Source organism: Anas platyrhynchos, chromosome 5 (genome assembly GCF_047663525.1).
Source record: "Anas platyrhynchos isolate ZD024472 breed Pekin duck chromosome 5, IASCAAS_PekinDuck_T2T, whole genome shotgun sequence".
Lineage (NCBI taxonomy): Eukaryota > Metazoa > Chordata > Aves > Anseriformes > Anatidae > Anas > Anas platyrhynchos.
Window position 1 is genome coordinate 24,982,475 of NC_092591.1, and position 25,189 is coordinate 25,007,663.

At 38.4% G+C, this 25,189-nt stretch overlaps 1 long non-coding RNA gene across 2 annotated transcripts in view; it reads right to left on the bottom strand.

The window, feature by feature from the left end:
- The window catches only part of LOC113843746 (uncharacterized), a 32,481-nt gene extending 12,405 nt beyond the window's left edge, over positions 1–20,076 (bottom strand). The window contains exons 1-5 of one of the 2 annotated variants that reach the window (XR_005266151.2): positions 19,813–20,076; positions 17,610–17,692; positions 15,802–15,927; positions 14,656–14,693; positions 3,036–3,582 (exon numbers count right to left, since the gene is read on the bottom strand). This is a non-coding gene — a long non-coding RNA (uncharacterized lncRNA). Of the gene's footprint in view, positions 1–3,035; positions 3,583–14,655; positions 14,694–15,801; positions 15,928–17,609; positions 17,693–19,812 lie in introns of those variants that run through there. The other variant, XR_011809601.1, reaches the window with a different exon arrangement.
- Between the last annotated feature and the right edge of the window lie 5,113 nt (positions 20,077–25,189).

A 25,189-nucleotide genomic window follows, 5' to 3' on the forward strand; every position in this document is an offset into this window, starting at 1 on the left:
ATGGAGAATCTTTACCAGATGCAAATATATACAGCCTCTGCAATGCCTGAGCAGCTAAAGCCCAGAAAGATAAATACTAAGAAGTTCAAAAGTGATTAATGAACCCCAAGAACTTCAAGCTTAAGGGTTTAAGTCAGGGCTTTTTCGAAGAGATTTTTTGTCAACTTTGAATTCTCAGCACTTGTAGCTACTCCCCTCACTATAAAAAACACTAACCATTGCACTAAAAAAACAGTAAGGATGGGAAGGAAAATGTAGTGTTTAAAAAGCATTTACTGCTTCCTGCATATTCTGAGCATCTTCTTTTGGAAAAACTGTTTAAAGTTTCTCAAGTAATGACACTTAAAAACGTGAGTCATGTTTTTAAATCTTGACCTAAGCTACTTGTATGAGACAACACGGGAAACCTGTGACAAGCAAAAAGAGACTGTATTTCCTGAGCCTACTCCAGCACCAGAGCTGAAAGATGACTGTGTAAATATCTGCAGGATTTTAAGTCGTTAAGGTGAAAACCAGAGCATGGTGCTTAGTGTGAAAGATCCTACCTTTCTCAAAGACTGGTATCATTCATTCTGTTCCATGAGACTTTAGATGAACAACTTAATAGTTTCACATAGCAAACTGAAGGGATTCCTTGCTTGGGCAATGCTGGATGTGTCTGCACAAAGGACTGAGGAGAAGAGTTGTGAAGGAGGGCAATCATTCTTTAGGTGTACAGCATGGGGCACTGTGCCTGCAATGAACAGAGCTGATGGGTGGCTGCAGCCCTTAAAATCTTCTTGTAAATTTTCTCCTGTTTCAAAGTGTGCTTTACTGACGTATATAATTGAGGGGCCTTTGAGTTTATGAAACATATATTTGCTGATTTTGTTCTTGACTTCATATTCCTTAAAGAACTGCTTTTACAAAGTGATGCATTAGGACTGACAACAGTGAGGAGGTGCTTTCTGTTTTGATTTAAATCATCAATTAAACCCATCTAACACCTTTCTAATCATCAAGCAGCAATTTCATGTGCTGTAATAAAGGAACAATGACAACAGAAAGGACATGGCAACCAGCTCGCAGCCACCACAGTAGCAACTGAAAAATCATGGTATTTGTGGGGAAGGCAAAGCAGAGGCTCTTGCTTCCAAATCTGAAGGTATTATTCTGCCATGTTGCTCCATTTTAATGGGTTTGTCAGACCAAAAATAAGTTAATTTAACTATGTGGCAGTTCACCAGCTCATCCACAAAATAATATTGTCAGTGAGTAAATATGAAAATGATATGCTGTGTTAGTGAAGAGTTGGATTTATCAAGGAGGAGAAATTAAGGACATGCTTTAGCTAATCACAATTCATACCCATAAATATTTGTTACTGTTTTTCAGCAGATCTAAATATATCTTCCTGGATGAATATGTTCTATTAGCTGGAATTTTATTCTCCACTTCTATCCCCAGAGAATATTATCCTCATTCACATATCTGACTTGGAAAATAAAATCTTTAAGCTTTGCCTTTTCTATAAATGCCTTTGTTTCTCCTTGGCATTTTCTGCTGCAACAGCATACCCTGCTCCGTCACAGTGCTCTCTGCTGCTGACATTATCCCTTGAGCTCTCAGGGGCATACACTGATGGTGTGGTTATATGTCTAATTAAGCAGACTTTCATGTTTGCAACTTTTTTTTTTTTTTTTTTCTAACCAAGTGTCAAAAATTATTGTACAGAAAAGAAAACAAAGATGAATACGGCAATTTATTCCCACCGTGGCCTATTTTCACTGCTGGTGCCTGACATAAAGACTTCTCAGGTGGTATCATCTCTGATGAAGCAGCACTGGGCTAGTTTATGAGCTCAAGGATGCAGTCAGTGTATCAAGTCAACTGAGAAAAATCCTAGCCCAAGAGTGCAGCAGGTGAGTATGCTCATGAACAGGGCTTGTCTGGGCTCAACAGACTGCCAGATGGCAAACCTTGATGGACAAGGTCTGGCACAATAGGTCATGGGGTGAGAAGAGACTGAGACAGTGCTGCAAACATGTGAGAGTTAGCTTCAAATATGTGACAGCAGAAGTCAAGGGTTAGGTATGCGAGAGCAGTTGCTAGACACAGTATGAGAGGGAACACAAAGACATACTCATAGGTAGTGACATACACAGCATATTAGAAAGACAGTTGCGCTACCCTCCCTTCCCCAGCCTCTTTCACAATGCCTACTCAGCATATTTATAATTAATATTTATTAATCAGTCTTCCAGAATTGAAGTAGATTAAAGAAGACTTAAACTACACACTGCAAGAACGTGGAAAGAAACCAGAGAGTAAATAAATGGTTTCCAAAGCTAAATCTGGGTGTTGATTAGTCATCTTATGTGATCAAGAGGCCATGAAAAAATTAACCTTGTAAAAGTGGAGAATAGTAATTTATTTTCCAAAAGTTCACATTTAAATTACAAAACACTCTGATTCATTTTAAAGGTATAGTGCACTCTTTGTTGTCTTGAGCACTGAGTGTGTGAAATTGGTCAGTTTTTCTCTACCAGTATGGAGCATCTTTGATCTGGATCTGTGTTTTTTTTTTTTTTTTATTTTATTTTTATTTTTATTTATTTTTATTTTCCTTTTTGGGCTTTGGTGATTCAGACTGTTCTGAGTAATCATTACATGTATACACATTTCTACATGTGTAGAAGTTACATGGATTGGCACCTGTCTCTGGGAATATTGACTTTACATAGTGCCAGTCTGTGTAGAAGCACCAATACAGACACAATAGCCTCTGACTCTCCCTAAGACAAGGAGGAATTTTGACTAGCACAAACCAAGTACACCAATAAAAGAAGATCCAGCATTATATATCTGACCTGGCTCATATCAGGACAGGTATTGCAGTGTGATAATGCAGTGTAGATTTACCCAAAGATAAGCTCAGACCACAATTTGGTATGAACCCTCTTTCCTCCCGCCCACCCCCCCCCCCCAAAAAAAAAAAAAAAAAAAAAAATATATATATATATATATATATTTTCTATCTCTTCTAAACAGGTTTAGAGGTACAGCTGTCAGGCATCATTATAAATCTTCATGTCAGACATGTTGATAGCAGGTTGCACCCAAACCATAGTGATTAATTTGCACAAATTGCCAATTAGAAAGTGAGTGAACTGAGATTGTTCTATTGCAATGAAGATGTGGCATCAGTTCATCAGCTGGGATAAAAAAGAAATGTCTGCATAGAAAGAACCGGGTACATTAGTAATCTAATTAGCAGCAGTCCTGTTAGCAACCTAGATGAACAACTCTGCCAGTAACTTCTGAACCCACCACCTAATTCCCAGGACAATTGGAAGAAAGGTGGAGGTAATTAGGCTCCCATTAGCAGCACGCACACCAGTGGCTGAATGGATGAGAGATACCTTGTAATTGCTCTGAATAAAGGACAAGTTCAAACCTAGCCTTGCCTTTTGAGATCAGAGACCCCTTCAGTATGCCCTGCTGGCAAAGACATACACTGGAGCTTGTTCTTGAGAGAAGTAGGAAGCTGAATGCGGGGAACCCAGCAGGCATCATCTTGTCTTTGTACCACTCAGCAGCTTTCTGCAACACAGAGACAAGAAATGGGAGAGGATTTGGCATGTGGCCATGGGATTGCAAGGACCTATTAGAGCAAGCAGTTGTGTGAGTTTAACTGCAAAGTGACTCTTTCAGACGGAAACAAATATTTAACCAGGCCTTGACTGTTCAGATTAGGCTACTTTACTCAGGTGGTTGAGAATCCATATACGTGGCAAACACCATAAATGCCTTATTTTTGAATTAATTCTCCAGCCTCTTTTGGACAAGAGTTTTCTTCTGGTGACTTCACATGTCATAGTGGAGATGGCCCATGAAGAGACAAAGCAGGTGTGTAATTCAGAAAGCATATAAGTTGTCTCTTAGCCTCTAGAGATAAAAGGAATGGTTAACAGAGTAAAAATGCTTTAAGTAATTGGTCAAGATTTCTTTATGAAAATATTCAAACCAGTCATTGTAGTTTCAGTCTGACAGATACATCTGAACTTTTTTTCAGATTGACCTGAAAGTTTGATCAGGAATCCAGTTTTTCAATGACCTGAAATAAATTATGGTTGATTTTGTTTTATGCTTTGGTTGTGCTGTACTGTTGATGGCATTTATTTATAAACTTCAGGGAAAGCAGGTACTGTCACAAAAGCCCTGGCTAGATGGACTCAGCCATATCTTTATCTGTTCATGTATTGCATTAGGACCCTTTAAGCAAAATGCTGGTATATTGGGTTTACATGCCAAGGAGGTTTTGGTAGGAAGGAAATCTCTGGGAGGAGCCCCATTTCCCCCTCTTGTATATGAAGATCTAATCCAACACCTATTAAATGGAAAGGGGAAGCCACCAACGAAAAAAAATAAATTAAATTTTATATACTTCATCAAGTCTTGCATCTTACGATGACTGAATTAATTTCATAATTCTTAACCAATTCAATGAAATGATATCACTTATTTTCCCCTTAGATATAAACAAACACAATTCCCAACTTTTCCTCCTATTCATCACTGCATCCTTGGCAAGAACTTTTTCCCCTTTTTACTCTTTGTTGGCAAGCTTTCAAGGACAGTCAAAACCAAGGCTGAGAAAAATTATGACCAACCCACTCATGACTGTTGTGGCAAAACTGCTGCATTGTAATTGTACGGGTAGGTGGGGGCCTTTATATGTTTCAACGGCCATTTACAGCTACTAACCTTGATGGCAATGACAGCCACTGACCCTAAAAGGTTGAGTCAGGTAATTGCTGAGCAGCAGAGTGGTGGGCTGAGCAGCTTTAACTACCAGCCAGGTCAGCAGCAGGAGGCTCAGCACCTCAAGGGTTTGGCCCCTGACTGTTGATATTTTAAAACTGCCTGGGCTGAAATGTCGATTCTAGCAAGGTTACACGTTTGTGCAGCTTGTTTCAGTAGGAAGGTAAGGTTCCTCATGAGTATACGGCTGGTGACTCAGTTTAGGATCTGGCCTTTGAGGGTTCAAGGTGCTTCAGTTCTGCTGGGCTTCCCTGGGAGCTGATGACCTTTGGCACTCCGACAGGTCAATCCCTAGGAGCAGATATAAATGAAATACTCCCCACTTGACATCTCACAAGTCTATGCAGTGAAGATTGGCTAGCAGTATAATTTGCATTTTGCTCGACAGATTGTTGTGATAAAGCCAGTTAAGTTATGATGTAATATTGACATGATGTATTATTGACACGCAGTATGTTATAGCTGCAATTACAAGGCAGCTGGTAAAGCTCTGTGAGGGTAGGGACCACTCTATAAGGGTGACTAACTTCAAAGCTAATTTGGCTGAAGTAAGGTCTGTAAAGCCAAATTAATTCTGCTACAAAGCTGTGAAGATATTCGGTTTTTAAGACTTAAAGGTTTAATCTACACTTTTCTGTCCTTAACAGCTGATCGGTCCCTTAAACTAAACCTGCTGGAAAAAATGTCAGTGCTACAATTACTGAAACCTTTATAATTTGTTCTGAGTCTTTGTTATAGGCTGTCCTTGGAGCTTTCTTTACCTGATTTTAATTAAGAATATATCTGAGCTTGGGAAAGTAATAGCTGAAACCAAAAAGAGATTTGAAATAACAGCAGTACAGGAAATATTCATTTGTATTCAGAACATGGGTTATTGCTAGCTGATACCCTTGATACTGTAGCCATTTTGTTCAGCTCTGTACAATCCTATAGATGAGCTCAAGAACTGATATTATTATTTACACTTCTACACAAATACGTTTTGGAGTTTTAAATTAGGAATGTGTTTGAAGGTTTTATTGTTTTGTTCTTTGTCTTTTCCTGCTTTCCCTTGCTACTAGTTCAATTCGACTCCAAAAATTTCGGGGTGGGGGATAACTGGGAGATTAGACACTGTCTTCAGGCCTCTCTGGATTGGAATTAGCACCCTGCCAGTCCTCTGCAAAGAGGATTTTCGTTGGCTGTTAACCAACACAGGACAATTTGGAAGCCTACTTTCAGTTTTTAAGCCTGCAGCTTTAAGGGGACCTTAAAGGCCCCCTTACTCAATACTCTACCCACAAAACAGTTCTGCATAACACTGGGTTGTGATTTGGGTGGTCTGCACAACATTTCCAACATTTCAAAGATATTTTGTAATGGTGATGGGGGGAAGGAGAGGATGACTTTATTCCTCATCTTGCTTTCAAGATGCCTTGTTTCTAACACTGACAGAGAAGAGGATGTACTGAACCTCGTGTGGTGTCAGATTCTGAATACCACACTTCTTCCTCATTAATTTTACCTCAGACCTATATGTATTGTTATCACGGAATACATCAGCAGCCATTACAAACATCCAGTTCTCCTCAAATTAAATATGTGCTTTAAACAATGATTGCTTTTCTAAATGTTCCTGGTGTTATTGGTGTAACAAAGGAATTTGAAATAGCTACTGCAAAACATGTTAGTAGATTGTATCTACAGAATAAAAACAAAATGATTCCCTTAATTGTTTTTGTTATAGCATGAATGCTCAACATAATGTAAACTGACTTTTTTAGCACAAACAAGAGTGGCGGTGTTCTCATACCCTCTTTCTCAGAAAATCTGTCAAATGAGCAAGTGTTAACAAGCCAGCTGAAAACACTAGTCAGTGCCTGCACTCACATGTTTAATTAAGCATCACATACAGTACTAAAACTAGGTACCCTGCATGAAGTACATCAGAACTGTTTGGAGACAAAAGCTTGAAAAATTACAGATCCAATTTGATCTAACTATGTTTTTACTATTAATTATGCTCATAAAAAGCTTTGCAGGAAGTTGAAATACAGGAGAACTTCCTTTGCTTATATCACTTCTGGTACTTTGTCTGGGAGTTGTGCTCCAAAAAAAAACGGGATGATTGTGCTGGTATCACAAACAGGAGTTCCTTTGCTCCCAGCTCAGTGTGTTAGACAGAGAATGGGAAACTGGGGCTCGGTTTTCTCTTGGGGCACACTCCCTGTCATATTTCCCCTGGTAGCCTACTATTTAAGCAAATTGCTCTTAGGCTAACATATAAGCAAAGAGTTAGGTGTTCTACCAGCTGAAGCTGGTTTACCTTCCCTGTAGGTACTCAAAGGTCAACAGAGGAAGATGATGTCCAAGAGCTGGGTACAAGACACAAGGCTGGAAGTTCAGAAGCTTATCAGGAAAGACATTGTGTTGGGAACTGACTCCTAAAAGTGATTGTGCATTATATTAACCAACCATTCAGTAAAATATTGAAATAGTCATTTCAAGTAAGGACTGCAGAAGAAATCTCTCTCAGGAGCTAGATTTCAGGAGAAGGCTAAGGACAGTGATCCCTCACCAAGAAAGTGAAAGCCTCTCTCCAAGGGTATGAGAGAGGCTGTTGCAGCTCCAAAAAGCGTTTAAAAGTAAGATAGCATGTTCAGTACTGCCTACTGAGTAACATAGAGCTGTCTGCTAATCTCTGGCAATATCTCAGCATTTGTCAGAGTCATGATTTATTGAGCAGTGAGAGTGTTCCTCACCTTGCAAGATCAGGTCCCTAGATTGTAACACATTTTCTTGTTCACTAAAAAGGCTCATCCACAACTAAGAAATTAAAGAAACAGAGAGAGTTATTCTGTGACACCAGAAACAATGAAGGAAAAACTGTGTAAGCCTTGGCAAAACATCTCTAAACAGCACTTTGAGCTTGCAGCACAGCTCCTTAAGGTCGTATAAACCCAGTGGGATCCTGCTGTGCTTGAGACGAAAGAGGGCTGAAATCTAAGTAATGGCCAAAGTCCAGATTTTGAAACAAAAAGGATTAATGAAGCCTGCAATAATAGTGTACCTCTGATAACATCATAATTAGAAATTAATAACAAGCACTTCATAAAGTCTGACACACTTTTCTGTTCCTTAGCACCATTGCTGTATCGTGTGAGCTTTCAATGCCTTAGAATAAAAGCGTATGTCAGAGTGAACTGGAACAGATTTCATGATACCATAAGTTAGCAAAGTCACTGACACTACAGACTCGGAATGACTCTCTGGGTCATACACTCAAATGGCCAATTTCTTATATAGAATAATGGAACTCTGAATGGATGCTACTGTGTTTTCCTGATCAGGCCAGACCATCATAAACCTCTCTGTGAGTTTAGGCTGCACAAGCTTATTTTTAAGCTCCTCTGAGAGCAGCAAGTTTGAAACTTCAGCTGATTTTTCTTTAAACCACTCCAACTGTTTTTTTCTTGTCTGATACCTCAAAGCGTCTGAAATTTTGCATTAATGCTTGTTTCTAAGCTTGTCAAGCATGAGAAGAAAGAAACACATATCAGTGGAGCGAAGCAGAGCCTTATCCTCTAGCTGTATCACTAGAGCATGATGAATTGGTGTTTAACAAAATTCTTTAATGCTACAGGCAATGACACAATTAAATCCTAATCTTGCTTTTTTCTGTTACTTTTTTTTTTTTTTTTTTTTTTTTCCCTGTACATGCAAGAAACCTAGAAATAGCTATAACTGTTATGTTGTTCCCAACCCCCATTGAACCTCGGTTCCTTAGTGAGGTATGACTATACATACATTTTGTGTTGAATTGTTCTGGGACAGTCTAAAGCTCTAAGGAGAAAAGTAACACCTCTAGTTTTCAAGGAAGTAATGAAGACATTAACTTCCTTTATATTGATGTGGCTGGGCTGAAATCTTCAGTAGACTCATGGGTTTTTAATTCAATTCTTCGCCCCTTTGAAGCATTTGGCATTGACTGCTCTTGGAAACAGGATATTGTACTAGATGAGCCACTGTCACAGTCTCTGTGTTCCCAATTTTTTATTTTTTGAAGAGGATTTTGGGGTTGAATGTGACTTGTATTCAAATAAGTGTGATGTTTCTGCCTCCATAGATGGATTCAGGAAAAATATATTAAAAGTAACAAACAAAATATGGCTTAGGTGCTTCTGATGTGTAGATTATAAATGTGATATTTATCTCTAAAGAAAATAAGCACTTTCAAGTGATTTGATTTTGAAGGATATGAGAACAATAGTGAGTTACTAACCACAGAGTTTCTTATACTATCTGCCTGGTTACGAAATAGTAGTTTGACAAGATTGTCCAATTGTGTATACTTTCTAAAATTAAAACCATGGCTAAAATAAAATGAAACTTACACCAAGCAAAATAAAATGTCTCAGCATCCATTACTACACTTGCTAAAAATAGGGAATAAACAACAATTACTGCAAAATCTAAAGGCAGGATTGTTCATTCATTTATCAGCTACAAAAAAACATGGCAGTATCAAATCTAATACTAAACAATGTGTTTTCATACTCACTCTACTAATGTGAGAAGGATCACTGGAGCCATAGAGAGACAGATTTAAGTAAAATTTGGTGATGACCAGAAGCATTGCTCTAATTAAATTGACATTAATACTAGCAGTTGAGAAAGTCACACAGAATTACAACACTGGGTTATTTGGCTCTGTTACTTTCACTTTTTATAAGGATTCCTGTTAATTAGACACAATGTTTAGATAAACAGTCTAAGTGAAAGTGACAATATTTTGGGACTAAAACCTGGTACTCAGCCATTAATATGTATGTGCTTGCAGCTCTGCCAGACAGAAAACCTGCTTGCTTGTTGGAGATGCTATTACCTACAGATCATCCCCTGCGCTGGTGTTTCAGCCACAGATGTGTTGTACATCTCTCTCTACTACGTATATACAGACTTTGTCTGGTTATGGAGGACTAAAAATAGGTTAAAATTCACTGGTGCAGGTGTACTGTCTCTGATCCGAAGCAAAGTTTTTACTTAATGCAAGGCAGTTGTCTATTCTGTTTGGATTTTACATATATCACCAGAAAGCCTCCAGGAACACAATCTAAAATGGAACTTTTAAAGATTCATAGCTGTCTGATTTAAAAACAAAACAAAACTTTAAAAAGTCAAAAAATCTGTATTTTAAAGACAATATTAACCAATATTGTATAACCAGTATTCAGAGCATCCTACTTTATATTCTAACAGCGTTAATAAAACACACATTTCTCTCATCATTCTCCCCATTACTCCATACAGCTTAAATCTCCCAAACTAAACTTACTTTATAAATTTTGCCTTAAACTTACTTTATAAATTTTGTTTTAAAAGACAAGCAAATAAACCTAGAAATAAATTCTCAGTTCTTGAATGTTCATTTGACTTAAATTTTTAATATGCAGTATCTGCTGCTTATATGGAAAATTCAAATTAATAATACTTTGACAGAATTTTAAATTGCCCATTTTACTTCTAGTAAGAACTGTTGACTAGATGTTAAAGTTGTAATACATTTATACTGCTGGCTCAAAAGTTTTTTTTTTTTGTTTTTTTTTTTTTTGTCATGGTTGAAGGCAAGAGGAACATTCTAAAGAGATCCTTTAACACACTGGATGTTTTAGTCTCTCTCCTCTGTCTCCCCTCACCCCCACCCCATTGCTGTTCCATCACCTGCTCTGATGTTAATCAGAATGACTGGGTCATCTGCTTTTATAAGCTTGCTGGATTAATTCTTTTTCAAGGTCATCTGTGAATTGACTTTCGTAACCAATTATAAATTGGATGGCATTTTAATATTCTACCCTTTCCCTGAGCTTTAATGTAGAAGTGATGAGAGACAAAAAGAAACCCAAAGGAGTTTGCATTTTAGGAAGTAAGATGATGAATGCCATTATCCAATACCTTTCTAATTTCTCCTACCCTGGACACCCTTATCTTTTCCACTAAGTTCAGAGGGAGCTGAAAAAATTAAACATCTTCCAGAAACAGTACTTTGCTCTTTTACTTAATATAACTGCATGTGATCTCTGGAGAAATCTGTCAATATTGGTATTTGAGGCACTTAAATCTTGACATTCAGAGTTCTGCACTGTTATGAATGCATCTCTATTAAGGCAACAGAAGCAGCTCTCTCTTTCTCTCTTTGATATTGTCTTTTGAAATTTAGCATAAGAAGCAATATTTTCCTTCATTTTATTTTGAAAGACTTTGAAAAATTGAGGAAACAGCTTTTGAGGCCTCACACAGCAATAAATTTTAGTTGTGTAATCAAAGATATTTTCATTGATTTTTTTTTTCTTCAGACCCTATTAGATACCTTCAGGACATTGAATTCAAAGAACACAGCTTACAAAGACCTGTTGAAAAGGATTTCTGCTAGTCAAAGACTTCACAAACATTTTCTAGATGTACACTTCCCAGATGGCTGTGTTTAAGTGCAACCATAATATTTCCTCTTAAGCATCTTTTGACCTGATAATGCTAAAGCAATGGATTTTCCTAGACTGGCTCTTTGGCATGTTTTCTAAGCATAGAAGACACGCTGTGGCTTTCTGTTTGACCTCTCAAAGACAGTGCAGCAGCCTCAGTTCTCCCAGACCAGTGCCTTCAAAGACCTCCAAGATATCTCCCTCATCTTTCTCCTACTCCATAATAATCAAATCAGCAAAAGAATTTCCCCAAAAGTTTAACCATACACTTGCACTCACTTAACTATTCACTTCAACTGAGCCAACTAGTTTATTTTTTTAGTTAGCACAAGAAATAGATATCAGTTAAAGTTAAACATTTCTTGTTTTTGTTTGTGTACCACCCTGCAGTATTCTTTAGGATAAATTCAGAAATAAAATGAGGATGTCAGGATCCTTCTCTACTTATTTAGGGATTTGATTCCCAAATATCAATGCTAATGTGTTATTCACAGTCTTTGTCAAGATTATTTTAAAGTATTTTTAAAAATTAAAAATGAAACAATAAATAGAATGAAAAATTGATAACATTGTTGCTATAGAATTTGTTTTTCAAGGAGAATGCTGATGTTTGCCTAAGAGGATTTTGTTAGGGATTTCAGACTGTGATGCAGAAAGAGGAGATATGGTGTTATCAGTATACCTGATCTACAAAGCCAACAGAAAGCCTGGAAGTAGAATTTGCCTACTTTGCTACAGTATTTTGGGAAAAGAGTGAGTTTTGTTCAGATAAGGACAGCCTTGAATTATGGTTTTGTTAGAGAACCATGCAAAACTCTAGGTTTTGTAGGGCTTTTGTTCTAAGGCACAAACAGGAGGTGACAGCTGCTTAGTGTTTCAATTTTGTATTCACAAGAATTGCAAACAAAGAACAAAATAAACAGCTTATACGATGAACCTTTCTTTGTGCTTGATTTCATTGCTTTTCAGTGCTGCCTGGGACTTATCCATATAAAATCAAGACAATAAATTCAGTTTTTGCCTGTCTCCTTTTTTTTATACTTTCCTTTTGAAGCTACGTGGCAGGCAGATAGTGCTGGAAAAATAGCTTCTTGCTTCTTCTGCAAAACTTGTACAACACTGCATGTTACCCCACGGTCGACAAGTCTTTAGCCATTATCAGGCAGATGATTGCAGGAATGAGAATTAATCTGGACTCCTTGCCTAGACATAGAAGTGACAACTTGAGACTATTCAACTTAAAAATCAATGTGTTAAGGACAAAGAAGCAGAGGAGAGTCATGTCCTATCATCAATAATCTCTACCAGCCTCCCACCAGATTATGTACTTTTTTTTTTTTTTTTAATGCTTATAATCTACACCTGCTTATAAACTATAGGAAATATGATATTATGCTACAATACTATATCAAATCTTTTTATCTTAAAAACAGAAATCAGAATTAGTTTTGGACATGCTGAAATACTAATTCCCCAGTAATTTCAGTAACCTACTTCTTTACTGGATAATAGCCATTTTTCACTTCTGCTCTCTATAGTAACAAGACAATGTTAGACTGAAATAGATTTTTTAATGCATTCTTCTAAAATTGAAATGCTGTTTTCTCCTTTCTAAGAAAAATATTTTTGACATTCCCTTTTCAATGTCTTCTCCAGAAACTATTGATTTTTGCTTTCTGATATGCTTTAAATGGTATTCTAGCCTTTCCAAAACCAGTGAAAAAAATTCACACTGCTATAAATGGAAGTAAGGATTTTGTTTTCCAAGTATGCACATTTATGCACAGTTGTTCTTTTGTGCACACGCTTGGGTAGACCACTTTAGATCAGCTTTCAAGCACGTCTTTCACAGTTTTGCCATGATCCCCGCTCACTCAGCCTCTTTCGCTGTTTTTCAGGCACAGAAAGTTGTTTTAAATGGCACAAATTCCATGCAGGGAGACCTTGTGCATTCAGGCAGGGGATCTATTGTTTATGTGCACTAGGGATAATCTATAAAACACACTGCGGAGTACAAGTTGGAGTCAAATAGGTCACCTTAGAAAATATGGGAGACAGCTGCAAAAAATTTGTTGTTCCTACTGAGGTACAAAAATGATGCCATTTTACCCACACTTTTGAATTTACTTTCTGTCAGCACAGGAGCAATTGGGTTTTATTCCTGCAAATGCGAACGACTTTTGAGGATGTTTGCAACATTACATGTTGCAGCTTGACACAGGCATGGCATGGCACTTCCACCTCCCGAGGGGGTCACTGTGTCTCGCAGAGGAGCCACAGAAGTGAGCAGCACGTGCTGGGCATGGTTATACACACCACCAGGTACGGTGTTCATTTAACAATGCAATGTCCAAGAAAGGAAAGAGATGAAATGTCTGGGTGCACCAGGGGAATGACCTGAACCCCTTGATTTTTCCTGGCCCTCCTTCTGACGTTATTGCCCTTGGGCAGTTGGGAAAGGAGAGGCTGTGCATGGAGGGCGGTAACGTTTCAGGCCAACACACATTCAGGCTTCCCGTAAATCCATCTGCAAATGCTTTAGCTTGCAGACACACAAACCAGGATGGGGAAGATGAGACGCAACCCACCTCTATCTGCTCTCTCCATGTCTTCTATCCAGGTCTGGAGCACAGGGAGAGGTCCAGCCTGGCAGGCTTCCTCCTCTGAGGCTTCTCCTCCTGGGCAGGAGGTGCACAACTGCTCTTGGCCACATAAGGAATGATTCGAAATGATTCCCAGCAGTCCCTGTGCCGTTCTCCTACCTCCCCTCACTCCTCTGCCCTCCCTTGAGTGTGGCAGATTTCAAAATTAAGGGTGGATTGGGGGGATCGGGAAGGTCCATTTTCAGTCTGCTCCTTTTGTATAAGAGGTCTTAGCCAGTGATGCAGCTATGCTTCCCTGGCCTGGAACACATTTTGCACTGCAAAATAACTTTTTCTTCCTTCGTAACATGATGTAAAGATGCCATGAATCTATAGAAAGTTATACCACAGACTGAGTGAGACTCAGAATGCCAAAAGCACAAAAAGGTCTCACAGACATTTGTTTTCCTGTCCCATTACTGGGCCCATGCGATCTAAGGCTGCAAGTCCCACATTTGTATTCAAGAGGTCATTTGTCACACACAGACAAATAAATTAGGAGGAACCTTAATGGTGACAAGCATACAAGACTACTGAACAGTAGAGGCAGTTCAGGCCCTCTGGGAACTATGAGAGCAAAGTTTCATGGTTCTCTCATCCAGTTGCCATAAATCCAGTGTATCAGCAATGAATGTATTTAAGTACATCTTTGAACTGGCATTGCATATACACATGCAGTTAATACGTGTGATTATGCAAGTTTAATCTTAAAGTCTAAAGCTGTAGGAGCTGTAGGTCTATATAAAGCCTACCTTTCAAGGAAAGATGTTTCATGTAACACTTGCTTGACCTAAAAAAAAAAAAAAAAAAGTAATTTAAATTATTCTAAGATTTCTTAATCTTGTTTTACTTATTTGCCTGGGAGAAAACAGTGTCTCTTTCAGACTTTTTTCATAAGCATGGGAAATTCCCCTCACATTAAAAAAAAAAATTATATATATATATATATATATATATATACTGTGTATGTTGTACAACCAATTATAATTAAACCAGGAAGCTAATCTTTACAGTGTCAGAAGGACACGATAAATTCTCTCTGTAGTGATTAATATGGCTATTCTGGCAGGGGGGATTCAGAACTGGAAGCTTTATCTCTTCTGGCTGTCTCCCTTGTCTGTCTTCCACCAAAGAATTGGCTAAATTAAAAATACTGACCCAGCCCCCTTCCTGTTTCCCCTGGAAATGCTACCAATTGTGAGCAGTAACTTGAAGTCATAATTATTTCAGCATCTTTATTAAAATATAATGTTGAGATTTTAGCTGAGATTAAGTGTATTCATTGCCCTAAATTTTATTAAAATGAAATATAAAATCTGGGGGAATTACTGAAGAAAGTGACTTTTTCTCCTCCTCATCCTCCCCCCCCCCCCTTTTTTTTTGAATATTTAAACTGTAAAGAATTAAAAATCCCTTTTTCATACATCGGTGCAAAGATCAGCTAAGACTAAAACCAATACAGTTAAAAGGGAATGATTCTCACTGGCTTTACAGCAGCAAACATTGCCATCCTGATTCTGAAGTGGCAAGAGGCAAACACAGAACATTTCAGCAAAAAGCACTGTTTCTCTAGATGTTTTGGTGAGAGCTCTTCCCTTTGTAAAGCAATCTGAATATAGCAGACAGATCTCAGTTTAGGATTGACTTCAAAGGAACAATCTGTCAAATGCACTATGTTCCTAGCTCAGCTGAGGATGGAGACATACTTAAGGGCTTTCTGTCTGGAAGTACGAAGGAAAGGAGTTTTGCTGAGACCAAATCCCCAGTTAGTATACTTCCAGTAAATCAGAAAAGCGATATGTAGTCAGTCTATCTTAAAAAAATATATTTAAAAAAAAAAAAAAGAAAGAAAATAAAAAGAAAAGAAAAAAAGACAGCTTAGTGATTAATATGCTTACTTGGATGTCAGATATATAAATTCAAATCCTTCCTCTGTCAGATTGTGGAGCAGGGATATGAAGCAAAAACCTCATGCTTCTGGAAAAGATGAGGCAATCTTAGGTAGGTTTCTGTATCAGTCTCTTCTGAAAAAAAAAATGTTACCACTGGATTTAAAATACAGAAATAATCACTGCAGCACAGCTCTGCTTCATTGTGAAAAATACTGTAATGTTCAGGCTACAGGACTTCCCTGGTGTGCCTTTCTACCATCTGACTGCATTCTGTGCAAGACTTCATGCAGTGGTGTGACTGGCTGTTCGATTGACCTGTGATCAGAGGATAAGAATAATACAGGAGGGATGGTTCTCTAACTTTGATGTCAAGGTGTACATGGGGGTCTAGTGGGAAAAATGTAGATCGCTTTACAGGTAGGAAAAGGGGAGTGTAGGGGAATTGTCTCTGGATGGCTAATCACAGCACAGTGGGGATTTTGAAGATCCACTCTTGAACCGGAAATGGTAGATTGATGCCTAAAGTCCTACATAGATACATTTGGGTGCTCTCAGGGTAAAATATGCAGGACGGACACTACACAGTCAGAATGGAAAGGAATAAGATTCCCTCCATGTTGCCACAGTTGCAGTTCCAAGAACCTGCAACCTTATCACTAAGCAGTCTCCTCGTGTCCAACCTCCCTACCCAGGACAAGTCTCTATGGCATGCCCACACTGTCCTGCAGGAGCAGACATAAGCAGGATGTGCTCTATCAAATAAGCATATGGTATTTGTAGATGACACACAGTAACTATTGTTCTTAGTTTGTGTATGCTTTATTCCCTGTCACTCTGCTAATTTATTATTGGTCTGATCCTTATCTTTTACTGACAGACATCAGAATCATTTCTAGACCTCTGGGTGGGGAACGGTTTGACATTTCTTTTCCAGTTAAGATCGATATCAGATCAGCAGGAATAGGTCAAACATTTGTAGCTCTCATTCCTTTATTATTTATTAATATTCAATTGTCTCTAACCTCTTATTGACCCTTCCTATTCAACTAATACTAAACTAAGGCCCTTTGAACCAAGTGCCAAGTGTTGCAGCTGGATTGCAGGCTGTCAGCCTCAGTAATGGGCAGCTAGAGGGACAGCATGCTTCCCTCAATGCTACAGTTTGCCTTACCTCAAAAAGTGTTACTGATAATGAGCACACCACCCAGGGAATTTGGTCTGCCCGTAGTGTTCATCACTGGCTAAAATAAACTGCAGTTTCTAACCTCTCCCCCGCCTTGCACTACAGTTGATGAAGGCTGAGGAACAAATTGCTGTGACTGGGCTTTTGTACCACACAACATTTGACAAAGTATATGGTGGTTGAGGTCTGAAACTAGCAGAGCAGTGATGACAGACCCTCCCTTTTGGGAAATCCCATGCACATAAACAATCTTCAAGGGCAGCCTGTGGCTGGCATTACTCTAAATGAAGCCAGGAAGTGAGGCTACTGTTTGTTCTCATAGGTTATTATTCATGATTTATTTTAAATATGGTTATATATATATATATATATATATATATATATATGTATATTTTTTTTCAGCTAAACAATAGGTAGGACTTTATTTTATCATATGAATAGGTTACATATTTTTCCCAATGATGCCCAGAAAAATAGGGGACAAATAATAACAAATGTTCATATGGGGACAAAAGAGTCTGGATCTGCAGGTTGCACATGTGCACTGCTGCTTTTACACACACACACACACACCAGCAAACAGCACACAACCCAATGGATTGGCTATACACCCAGGTGGAAGCCAGTATACCTCATTCTACTGGAGATTGTTGCATGTTGTCTGCTGCTCTGTGATGTTAATATTAGTTAAATTTGAAGATATTTTCACAGGACCTGTGAAAATAAAAGGAATTCATGGCCTGTAACACAACCTAAACACAAAAATAACATTACAATAATCATAAGAAAAAAAAACATGCTTGTGGATGAAAATTGCAAGATCAAGTCTACTTTGTGGGTACATAGCTGTTAATGTTTTCCTGGAGAAGCTGGCAGCCAATGGCTTGGACAGGTACCTGCTTTGCTGGGTTAAAAACTGGCTGGCTGGTCATGCCCAGAGTGTAGTAGTGAATGGAGTGAAGTCCAGCTGGTCACCAGTGGTGTTCCCCAGGGGTTGGTGTTGGGGCCCATTCTCTTTAATATCTCTATTGATGACTTGGATGAGGGAATTGAGTGCACCCTCAGTAAGTTTTCAGACAACATCAAGTTGGGGGGAAATGTCGATCTTCTGGAGGGTAGGCAGAGGGACCTGGACAGGTTGGATCGATGGGCAGAGGCCAATGGGATGAGGTTCAACATGGTGAAGTGCTGGGTCCTGCTCTTTGGCCACAACAACCCCATGCAGTGCTACAGGCCTGGGGCAGAGTGGCTGGAAAGCTGTGCAGAGGAAAAGGATCTGATTGATGCTCACCTGAACCCAGCCAGCACTGTGCCCAGGTTGCCAAGAAGGCCAATGGCATCCTGGCTTGTATCAGAAATAGTGTAGCCAGCAGGAGCAGGGAGGTGGTTGACCCCTGTACTCTGCTCTGGTGAGGCTGCACCTCAAGTACTTTGTTCAGCTTTGGGCCCCTCACTACAGGAAGGACATCAAGGCTCTGGAACGTGTCTAGAGAAGGGCTACGAAGGTGGTGAAAGGCCTGGAACACAAGTCCTGTGAGGAGCAGCTGAGGTAACTGGGGTTGTTTAATCTGGAGAAGAGGAGGCTCAGGGGAGACCTTATTGCTCTCTGCAGCTACCTGAAAAGAAGGTGTGGGGAGCTGGGGGTTATCCTCTTCTCCCAGATAACTGATAGAACTCGAGGAAATGGCCTCCTGTTGTGCTGGGAGAGGTTTAGGTTGGAAATTAGGAAACATTACTTCTCAGAGAGTAGTCAGGCATTGGAAGGGGTTGTCCAGGGAGGTGTTGGAGTCACTGTCCCTGGGGATGTTTAAGGAAAGAGTGGGCCTGGTGCTTAGGGACATGGTTTAGTGGGTGACATTGGTGGTAGAGGGCTGGTTGGACTAGATGATTGTGAAGGTCTTTTCCAACCTTAATGATTCTATGATTCTATGTATGGAATATGTGACTGTGTCTTCTGAACTGGGTTTGCTAAGCAGAACCTTGTTTATTCTTTGTGGAAACAGTTGGTCTTTGGTTCCCAGGATTTATAGACCTTAACTGTTAAAAGGTTTTTTTTTGAAAACAACATTCTCATAATGTCATAACAGAGATGTTTTATTTATTTAATTTAAATTGAGAAAGACTGTCACTACTGCTAGGATCTTAACTGCAGCATGAAAGAAATACAGCTATGACCCATCCATCACTTAGATATTAGACATTTCTGGCAAGTAAACACTTCCTTACTTAAAGTATAATTTTAATTTTTCTGCTTTAACTAGACATAGACTAACACCCCAATTCTGAACACAACACATCCTGGAGCATGGAAAGTCCATGGGCAAATGTCAATTTTGTTTCTTGAGCTTATCTCTTTTCAAAATTCACTCCTTCCAGAGTATAACAATAACTTCCTTGTGATTTTTATGTAACACAAAATTTCAAGATCCTAGGTACCATTTTATGAGCATAGAGCCGTTTAAGACAGCTAGAATAAGTGTCCCTGCATATATTTGAAATACAAGTACAAAGAACAGCACTTCTTGTCTTTTTAAATGGGAAAAACAAAACAAAACAAAACCAACCCCAACATCATGCTGTACAGCAAGAACTTCTGAAATCTTCTCCTTCTATAGTACCCAAGTAATTTAAAGTCTCTGCTTCTATCTTTTGCAAGCAAACAATGAGGTACATTTGAGACATCAGACCTTCTGGAGAAGGAAATGCTTCAAGAAAGGGGGTTATTTATAAAGGGAAAGGGGGAAAATGCATCAGTAAAGTGAACTAAAACCTTTTAGACTGTCCAGTCTCACAAAACAAATGGCAATAGATATTTCTATAAAAGGCATGCTTACCTCTTATGACCTCCACAACAATTAATTCACTAGGCTCAGAATACTCTTCCTTCCTTTTATTTTTTTTCATTCTGAATTAACTGCTTGTGTAGACAAGCATCTGCTGCCTCTCCATCTCACAGCTGCTCTCTCTTGATTTTATTCTTACTAACTTGTATTTCTTGCCCATTTTCAAGCAAATACTTCAAGACTCTCTCTTAAATGGTCAGTCTAGGCAAAATGCCAGGAAGTGAAATCACCTCTTTACTACTAGATTTCCTTCTATTTTACTTTATTTCCCTAGGAAAGTTTGTCTCATTCCAAATAATCTGCAAGTCCTAAAAGCCTGTTAGATAATTGCAGTTCTACAAGAAGATACTAAAAGTATGGGCTTTTTCACTTCAAATGAAAATTTATTAATTTTACAAAATGTTTTTAGCTTGGTAAAACTTGTTAGAAGATTAGAAACCTATAATAGGATATAGGTGAATTTGAGTTAATAGCTCATTCTTCACTTTTTTTTTTTTTTTTTTTTTTTTTTTTAATAGGATGTGAGGAAATCAGAACTGCACATATTTTCCCAGACCTTTGAAACCTATGACTTAAAAAGCCTGCTGATAACATCCCTATGGACCAGAAGGGAAATGGCATAAAGATGGTGTCAAGCTCATTCTGACAATAATGCTTTTTGAGGATTGCCTTTGAGCCACAAAATTGCTTTAAAGCTTTGAAGACCCCTCGGTCCATAGTGTGTCTCCCACAGCTGCCTGTAGGAATATGGTTGAGGAACTGTATGCAGTCCTTACAGGGTAACTATCTTTTATTTTACCTGTCATTCTTATCTTGACCACATGTTGACTGCGCTACATTGCCTGGAATCAGACTGCTCTGGGGGCTGCCCAGCTGTGCAAACATGCCTAAGGTCACCACCATATTACGTACCAGCACACATGCAGGGATACGGCCCCTTGGCTCCCTCTGCTTTTCCTAGTGCTTCTACACTAATGAGCGATATTAAATCTACTGTCTTTTCTTTTGATTCCTTCCCTATTCTCTACTTTTATCATGCCTACTCATTTTATTCTGTGCAGCAGCTCCCCATTCCTTCAGCTTAACCCTTCACTATACTCTCAGCCTTATTTTAACACCACACTGCTTGGGTATCACAGAGGTGGTGTCAAACATTATGAGATTAATGACAGGAGTAATATTTACATTCCTTCCCCCCTCTTTTAAACTCCTTATAGAGTTATGAAGACAAAGATGACAAACTTAATACCAGTTTACACTTAAAACAACTCATTGAAATCACAAGTACTTAAACTGTCTTTATTTTCATATATATTTATATGCAAATTTTACATACAAACATTTAAATACATGTACACACACATGAACACAATTGAAATCTTGAATCAATTGAAATTGAAAAGGATTTTGCAGCATGTAGACACTTCATGTGAACCACTAGAACATCAAATCAAAGCCCTGTCCTCTGCTGGCTGTTATTCAAGGTACAGAGAAAATGATGCATGGAAAGTTGATCATGCCATGACCCATCTCAGTGCTGTTAGTAGTTATGACACCGTTAGCCACAAACTAGAAGATATGGTTATACCCTCTTTGCAGTTCCTGTGGCCCCCCCTCACACCAATGTGTGCTCAATATGAACCTCAAAAGGGGCAACCAGACATTATACACATAATATAGCAGATCTGAAGTCTTTGGAGATTGGGACAGAATGAGTTTGAATTATCCAGTCAACAAAAGGAAGGCTAGAGTGAGAATAAAAAATATTTATAGACTACAGTATTTTTGGAAAAGATTTAAAGTGTTTAATTTGAGAGTTCTGGAGTTCATTTCCCCTAGCTAATTACAGTATTGGATTTTTTTTAATAACTCATGGAAGTGTTAACAGAATACATTATTTTCTTGCATAATTTGTAATAGAAACATGAACATCAAAACTAAAACAGGCTTGAAGGGCAACATATGCATATTGGGTAACACTACAGTCACATCTTTTTTTTGTTTGTTTGTTTTTGTCAACACATTCCATCTATTAAATGCCACTTCATAAGATCAGGATTAGTTAAATTTTATGTCCACATCATCAGTGTAACACATATATCACTGTGCTCATAACAGCAGTTAAACATTATTACTTATTTTTTTTAAAGTCTCTTAGCTATGTGATAATGTCACTGGAAATTGTTATTACAGTAGACAGGAACTTGCATGACCCCTGCTGGGTTATCTTTTCCAAACTGTATAAGTGAACCTTGTTATCTGTATAGCCCTTTTTAGAGATGAATAATTAAATTCTTATGGTCGTGGAAGTTGTTGAAATAGGATAAAAAAAAAGGCACACCAGATTTCACCTGGCATTTTTACTCCCTGTTGCAAGTTACTTAACTGAATGCAGTGAAATTCATGAGAAATCTTGGCACACTGATGAAATGAGACAGTTCTCACTGACTTCAAGAGTATCTGTTTTTTTAACTTAGGCATTTTCTTAAAGAATATAACGTATTGTGAGAAAATATTTTGCTTAAACACTGCTTAAATGTGAGATGTAAGGCTGTCTTATTATTTGGTCAACCACTTCTTAAACACAGTTATCAATTTCATGAAGCACTGAGTGAGAGAGGGAGGATAATAACGGAGGTATGTCAAACAACTGTGATTCTCACTTGTTCAAAATACCTCTTTCCACTAGGACATTTAAATTATTACCTATCTCTTGGCAAAGCACTGAAAGACGGGGAATATGTTTTGACTTTGATCACAGTAAATTCAACAGGAAGATTTGTGGATCCAGTTAGGATGTTCGTTGGGATGAAGGAGAAGGAACAAGTTCACAGGGACAATGCAACCCCTTAGACTAAATAAAAGCTGCTTCTGCCTTTAGATATCATTTCCAGGTTTGTGGCAAAAAGGGCAAACAACATTTTCCAGACATTTTCCTGTATCCCCTTTGGTTATTGGAAATGTCAACAGCCAGTTGAGCTACTTTACTCCTAACAAACACATCACAGTGTAATGCAATCACTTTACTTGTCCCCTTCACAGCCAGGCAGATCTGTTACTGCACCATCCATCTCCTCTACTTTGGCAAAGCAAAATGCAGTTCTTAGTAAAAAAAAGGATACTGTACCTCTTTGCAATCCTACTTGCAATGAAAACGTATCCCCTTAAGCCCTAGCAGTTGTAAAGCATGTGCCTGAATATGGCTGACATATTTTCTGGTTACTCACAAAAAGAATAGTTTTAATTTACCACGTAAAAATGCAAGAAATAATCCACCATAAACAAACAAACAAACAAAACTAGTTTTATTAGTTTTATTAATTTGCTCATTACTCTTTAATCAAAGCATACCTATTATTGTAAGGCAGACATGGTCACACAATGAAACAAAATAACTAATTGCTCTCAGTAAAATTGCAATTAAAGGAAGCCATTGTATCTTCAGAAGCCCAGATCTTACAGGCAGGAGTCTAAGAAACAACTATAGCTAAATAAAGCTTTTACTACTGAGCAAAACAGCTACATTAGGACTTAGACATCAATTGGTCATAAAGCAGTCCCATTCACACAGTAAAGTCTTCTTTATATATAGAATTTTAACTGCCTCACACGTTGACTGGTGTGTGAGCAGCTAATCCTCTCATTAAAGAAAGGAATTCTTCAGGAAAAGCCCTATGAAGGCACTTAATGAAAGGGTGTTTTCTTATTTGCCTAAAATGGAACCAAAAGAAAATTGAAAACCAGAGGGAGAGCTGCTGTCTGGAGATCTAGTAGACCCGGTATTTTTAAAATATTTTGCAGGACTCTTGGGTGCAGCTGCAGGAATACAGGCAGATCCAGCAGACAAACAGCTCCCATCTCTATTCCCTGCTGCAGAAAGCCTTCAGCATCGGCATGTAGTGTTTGCTGTTTCTGTTTGGTATGAATTCCTCAGATGAGACAAGACTGCCCAGGGCACTGGTGGATAACCTGTTATTTCTAAATGGCTGGTTCAAATGTAGCCTAGGAAATTAAACTCATGGCCTGTGTGAAATGAGCAGGTAGTACCTGCCAATTATCTGGTGGACAGGCCATCACAAACAGGTCACATCGTGCCCTTGCTGACAGTGGAAAAGAGAAGCAAGGGAGCAAATGTTTTTAGAGATTGAATTGCATTCTCCTCTCTAGGGACATGGCCTGAGGTCTGAAGCACAACAGGGAACTATTTTGTTCCTTCTATTTTATTCATTGTGTTTATAAAGGTTTGTTTCTATTCAGCTGCAATACATCAGCTCCATTTTGAAAGAGAAAAGAGATGAAGATGTAGGATTACAGGTGCATATTAGGCAAAGCCTTGTCAGCAGTCCTGAGCAAGATGGCAGCAGTAAATATAACTTATGGCCTCCAATATAACAAACTCTCCTCTCCCAAACCTATCATCAACTATATTTAGCTCAAGATACCAAGCTGACAGGTATTTCTAGAATTGTAGCCTTTGTGCATCATCAAGAGCCATCACTGGACCAGAGGAATGGTCCATTTAGTTTGTGTATGTTCAAGGCTGGATCCAGTGAAGAATTAGCGATCTGAATATGAGATGTTAACAGCTTCCAGATGCAAACTGTGCTGCATCTCCGCAGCTGGGAGCACTGGCAGACTGCAGGGATCATCCTGTGCTCACCCACACAGACATGTGGCTGGGCACCTATGGCCTGGTGCACTGTAGAGAGGAGTGAGTGTGGGGCAACAGCTCCAGCAGGCAGCAGAGCTCTTGAAACACTTCAGTGGCACCATCATCTATATGTCTTGATTAATCAAATTTCTTATTTCCTCTAGAATTCAATCAACAGGTTATTGTTTGGTTATAAAAACCTGCTTTCTATAAAACTAAGTCTACTGCCACCCAAATTTAATTACACTCCCAGCTGTATATAGTAAATTTAATGTAACTATTTTTACTTAAGCAGTTTGTGCTCTTGAAATATAATAATTGTAAGAATATAGGCAATATTTGACCTAGTTTCAGTTCTGCTGAATAGTATGAGAAAAAAAAATACAAACTGAATGTAATTGTCTGCTTAAACACAGTTATGAACATGTGAATTCAGTTTAGCCCTAATCCAGTTTTTCTATTTCATGTATTTTGAAATGCTGTTTTGCTAACTCTTACAGTTGTGCTAAACAGAATTTCTGTATATGTGAGTGTCTAGCAGGACTGTAAAAGCAATTAGTAACGTTTGCCCAAAGTAAAAATTAAGTAACTAACAGATACATATTTTGGGGACAGACTCAATTATTGTATTTTCTATAGATCTCAAAAAGGTATTTAAATAATTCTACTTGAAAAGACATAAAGAACTTTTGAAAGTCTACTTTATTTGAAAATAAA